The 5,949-nt window shown below is 43.9% G+C and overlaps 1 non-coding gene across 1 annotated transcript; it reads right to left on the bottom strand.

The window, feature by feature from the left end:
- Positions 1–5,479: 5,479 nt before the first annotated feature.
- trnal-aag (transfer RNA leucine (anticodon AAG)) lies at positions 5,480–5,561 on the bottom strand. Its single transcript has one exon. It is a non-coding gene; the product is annotated as a tRNA-Leu (tRNA).
- Positions 5,562–5,949: the final 388 nt, after the last annotated feature.

Below are 5,949 nucleotides of genomic sequence, written 5' to 3'. Positions count from 1 at the left end.
TTTGGAGGAAATCGTTCCAGGTGTTTGAAAGAAGGTGAGAGCAACTTTGGAAAATCGAAGCGAAGTAAAATCTGGTCAACTGGACGTAAGTTTTAAACTACGGTACGTAAACTTACGTCCAGTTGACCAGGTTTTACTTCGCTTCGATCTACGATGACCTGGATGAATGAGAACCTACACAGAAAACTTTGGAAAATGTTCAACTGGTGTTTTTAAATGTCTTTGCACCAACAAATGGTGGACAGGACAGCTTTTGAAACATTTTCATGCCACTGTTCAACACTGAATCTGCTGGTTTCCTGTTTTTAGGAGCTGATGGGAGCTGCACAGAGAAGCTCTTTTAGACAGGAACCATTCAGAGCTCCATCCTGCTTCTTCCAGCAGGATCCACAGATCCACCAACACACCAGCTGTTTGATGTGTGGAGGCTTTTTACCAGGATTCCTAGACAGCACAGCTGGACTCACTCAACAGCTAACTTGTTAGCACCGACGAGACAGGAGCGCTTCTATGGTTTTACTCAGTGGTTCAATATTTTTAAAAGATGTCCCATTCAGCCTGTGGGTTTGAGTGATCACTCTTCAGTCTCCTGTTCCGTTTTATTAAAATATTCATTGAAAAGCTCCTGAGAGAGAGAGAGAGAGAGAGAGAGAAAGAAAGAGAGAGAGAGGGAGAGAGAGAGAGGGAGGGAGAGAGGATCAAACTGATCTCAAACTTGACTTCAAAATTCTCTGATTATAATAATTTGTACTCCTTGATAGATTCATCACTACAGGGTCATAGAGGGTCCATTACTATTGCAGTATATTAAAGAATATAAGAACGAGGTTTCCATCCATGGAAATATAATATTTCATGCATTGCAGTATATTTTCAAAGATATAACACTTTAATGTGAGACTTTAATGTCTGTCTTTGGTTTCTAAACTCTGACTCTCCTGTTATTGGTGCTGACTGAATTCTACCACCTGACAGACTGGGAAGGCTCATATTTGTGATGGATCCATCAACACATGAAGATCTTGTTTCAATGTTATAACATTACGCTCATCTTAGTAAAACAATGAAGTTACCTGAACTAAATTCTTGAAAAAAATGACTGTCACTGACTTAAATAAATCAAATCTACTTCAAAGTTCCTTCTGTTGTCTTAAGTCGGCCATTTTAAGTGTACTTGTAGTTCCAGAGCATTCCAAGTGGAGATGATATGAATCCATTTTGTTAGATGAACTCAGTTCCTCTGCTTTGATGTTGGTGGACTGAGTGGAGTTTGCCTGAACCTGCTTGAACCTGTTTGCTCCTGCTCAGTCCCTCACTCAAGCCTCACTCAGCCTCAGCAGCACCGCTCCACTGAGGACTGATTCAGGTTCCTAGCAACCAAATACAGAGGAGAGCTGAACCTTCTTGCTGTGAGGCCACAGTGCTGACCACTGCACCATTGTGTCCCCTGAAAATGCCACCACGTTGTTGGGATTTTCTGTAAAAGCAAGCACACATGAACATAGCAGCTTCTTCACAGGGCTGGTGGCGCAATGGATAACGCGTCTGACTACGGATCAGAAGATTCTAGGTTCTAGGTTCTAGGTTCCTGGCCAGCTCGCTTTAAACTTTATACTGAGAAGATGAAGTGAGAACCACTGCTAAAAGTCACTGAAATCCTCCAAGGTTTCCTCCTTGTCTGCTGTAAACATGAACACATGCATGGATCCTGCTACCTCTCACATGTTAAGCTGGCACTTGACAGTGACAGCAGGAGAACAAAAAATCCCAGAGTGTCATCAACATTTCCTGTAAACTAAATGACAGAAGCTGTTGAATTTCTGTGTCAGAACAAGGAGAAAGGAGCCCCAATGAAAGAGTGGTGTGTGTGTGAATGAGAGGACATTGTTCAGTCCACAGACCTGAGCATCGCTGCTCTGACTACCATGTTACCTCCTGGTTATCAGTGTGAAGTCAATGGTGAGGTAGTCAGTTGTTCCTTGTGTTTTATTCCAGAGGCCTGGTAGTTAAACGCTGAATTAAATAATTTTAATTCTTAACTTGAATTTTCATGCTGTTTTGCTGGAAATGTTTGACAACTTCTTGCATGTTGGTGCCCCATCACACAAAAAAGGTGCAGTTGTACTCTTTCGCCTCTGACCCACAAACATTCCACCAGTGAACGTCCAGAAATTGAAGCATAAACAGTTCAGCAACAACAAATTCTTCAAATCATCCTCTGAACCGAGAGCCACAGGCTCCTCCCAACATATGCAACACTGCCATTGAACTCTGCTTCAGTGTAACGGTGGTCGAAGGGTCAACATTGAACCTGTTGTATGACTTGAAAATTGTATCAGAGATCTGTGAGCAGGGCTAAATATATGAAAGTGTTGTCATTAACAGGTTGTGCATTTCTGTAGGTCCAAACATATCCTGGAGTCCACCAATGCCAGTTGTGACCTTGTGGGCTCCGGCTCCAGCGCTGTCAGTGAAAAATGACTGACAATCCATTGTCTCCTGGTGAGTCCTGCTGTGTTGGTAGGATGCATCAAATCACTGTGGGAACAAGAGACACAGTGACTGAACTGTAGCCCATCCATCCATCCATCCATCCATCCATCCATTCATCCATCCATCCATCCATCCATCCATTCATTCATTTTCTTCCACTTATCCTGTTAAGGGTTGTGGGGTGGGGGGACCTCTCTCCCCAGCTTTCAGCGTGAAGTGGGTTCACCCTGGAGGGGTCCCCAGTCCATTGCAGGGCCAACACATAAAGACAGACAACCATTCACACTCACAGTCACACCTAGAGTCAGTTTAGAGTATCAATCAGCCTCGTCCTCATTCTCATGTCTTTCCCACTGAAAAACTTTCACACCTGAAGTGTGAAGCATCGATAAAAGTTAATTTGACAGCACAACAGAAAATCCTAGTATATCACTGACATATTCTGTAAAAGAAATGATAGAAGCTGTTGAATTTTTAGAATGAGAAAAAATGTCCCCCAATGAAAGAGTGATGATTCTTTATTTTGATTTTGTTCTTCACTCCTACACAAGAGAGGGAAAGTGTCGGCTGGCTAGGAGCAACTGCCTGCTTCAGAATGGGAGGAGCCTCAGGACTTTCCAGTGAGAGCTGCAAACTTCCACCAGCGCCCACTGCCAGCACGTCTTCATGATGGAGCTGAGAAGAACACAACAACACAAGAGCACTGGAGAGGAGCACAACACTTCTTTGCTTCCTTGTCACTCTCATATCTGTCTGTACCATCTGGAGCTGGGGGGAGGAGCTTCACATGTTTTTTTTCTTGTTTTTTTTTCCAAAAGGGAATGACATGACTTACTCTGTATATTAGTATATGAACTACTGAGAATGTTCATCCCCAGTTTTAAGTTAGAATTAAATGTTAAGTAGAAAAATCTTCCCTCTTCAATCCTGTCACTCAGTGTTGTAAACTGTTTCAAACAAATTCTACTGTTCAACAGTTCAAGTGTTTCTAATGAAGCTGAATGTGCTCTCTTATACTTTCCTCAATTGTGTTTCTTTCATGTCCTCCTGAGATCAAAGACAGAATTCTAGGTACTGTCAAAGCCCTGATGACATCATCAGGAATTCTGACTTTGATCTGGAAACTCTTGCTTTAATCTGAATTTGATCTGACTGAAGTTTTAGTTTAGGTTGCATGAGACTGATGCCCCCCCCCCCCCCCCCCCCGTGACCCTTAAAGGATAAGAATAGAAAGTGGATGGAGGGATGGACTTAACACTGAAATCAGCTGATCTGATCCACATTCTAATTTTTCCTTTCCCTCTTTAGGAGTCATGGAGAATAGTAGTGTATATAATAATGTATATACAACCTTGGAGTATCTTTCCAAAGCTTTGAGTATTTCATCTTGTTTCTACTTGTAGTTTTATTGTCTGGATCTTTTCTTTTTATATCCTGCTGTCTGCTCTTTGCTTTTGGAGCTTCCTTCAACAACTACCAAGCCTCCTGGGTACTGTAGGAAACATGGTCAAGTTCTTCTTACTTTTGCAGTCAAGTCCTGCTCACATTGGTCTGTCTTCATTTTGACTCCTCCCACTGCCACAATGACCAGCCTTTATACACTTGGTGACTGGGGCCCTGGTTGCTGCAGGCCTCAACACCAGCCTGTGGTTGTGAGCAGGGCAGAACAGAACTGACAGTATCTCACATGCAGGACCTGGGTCAGATCCTGGTGCCAGCTGGGGCACCGCTTTAACCTGGACCCCCTGGAAGATCTTCTTAAGGAACTCGCCTTTTTGGTTCCATCAAGGACTGTGAGGATGGTGAAGAGTGATCCACCACCAGGCACCACAGTCAGCAGCAGCCATTTTGTTCCACTAGACTCATGTATGATAGTGAAAGAATGGTGAGTTCTTGCTAACTAACACTTCCTGTTTTTATTGCTATTCTTCCATGAATGTGCTCATGTTGGTTTGTCCCCAACCTCAGTTTCAAAGCCATGATGACATCTTTCATTAACAATCAGACTTATTTTTTCTCTATAACGTCCTGGAGTTAATTCAGCCTGTAGAACCAGGTGCTGGTTCCTTCTTTTACCAGGCAGGAACAGGCAGAAGATCCAAGATCAGTAGGTGAAGATGTCTGCTTTGACTGGTCGGAGGAAAGAGAGCAGGAGAGCTGGTCAGAGACAAAGACAGACAATGAAGAAGGAGTGCTGTATTCTGCTAGCACATGCTAGTCACAGTCAGAGATAATGAGTCTCAGCAGGGAAAGATTCATCACTGATTTCAGAAGATAATTGGACGTTCACTGGAAGACTATGAATGTTTGTGGGTCAGAGGTGAAAAGAGTGCAAGTGCACCTGTTGTGTGTGGTGGGGCACCAACATGCAAGAAGTTGTCAAACATTTCCAGCAAAACAGCAAGAAACTTCAAGTAAAGAATTAAAATTATTTAATTCAGTGTTTAACTACCAGGCCTCTGGAATAAAACACCAGGAACAACTGACTACCTCACCATTGACTTCACACTGATAACCAGGAGGTAACGTGGTAGTCAGAGCAGCGATGCTCAGGTCTGTGGACTCAGAGGAGGATTCTTCTTCTGGTCCTGGGTTTGAAGACATCAGCAGCCTTGTTTGAGTCAACTGGGATGTTCCTCTCAATAGACAGCAGCATTAAATCAGAGAGCCTGTGTTCTCCATGTCTCCTCCTGAGCTGGTCCTGGATCAGCTTCAGTTTGGAGAGTCACCGTTACACTGAAGCAGATGTCACTGGCGGTGTTGCATATATTGGGAGGAGCCTGTGGCTCTGGATACACTGTGCCCATGTTGTTGGCTTGAAGGCAACTCAGCGTTACTGCACATTGTTGTTTTGGAGAGTTCAAGATGAGGAGAACACCTCAAGTTCAGGATATTTTATTCTCACAAATGATAAAAGCAGCCAACCCCTCCAGCACAGAGAGGCCATGACAGACCTGCCACACCTCTCCAGTGACCTAGGATACGATGGCAGTGGTGGGATTTGAACCCACGCCTCCTCAGAGACTGGAGCCTTAATCCAGCGCCTTAGACCGCTCGGCCACACTACCACACTGTGCTATTCAGGGACTTGGTCTGCTAAAGGCATGTTGAAGAGGAAGTAACATCATGACATAAAACGTATTCTGAAGGGGGACCCCTTTCCCTCCCACGGTCACAGGAAGTGACAACAGCGCCGCCAGAAGCAGCTGGGAAAGAAATGGTAAAAGGACTCAATTTGTACAGCTCCCTTCTACATATGTTTACCTTTTGTAGACAGAAGTCACTTTAGCTTGGCAGTGAAAAGAATCTCTGCTAGCTTGACAAATAAGTGGCACAAACTCGGTTCAAGCTGGACTTTGGACACTGGTATCTGCAACAACTCCCATCAACTCCTAATCTAGCATCTCTGCTGTGGCTCAAACTATTCTTGAACTGAACCTGGTATCACAGCGACAC

This window comes from Aulostomus chinensis, chromosome 4, assembly GCF_037954235.1.
Source record: "Aulostomus chinensis isolate RoL2024-O1b breed Wild chromosome 4, RoL_Achi_v1.0, whole genome shotgun sequence".
Classification (NCBI taxonomy): Eukaryota; Metazoa; Chordata; class Actinopteri; order Syngnathiformes; family Aulostomidae; genus Aulostomus; species Aulostomus chinensis.
This window is presented reverse-complemented; position numbering and strand designations above follow the sequence as displayed.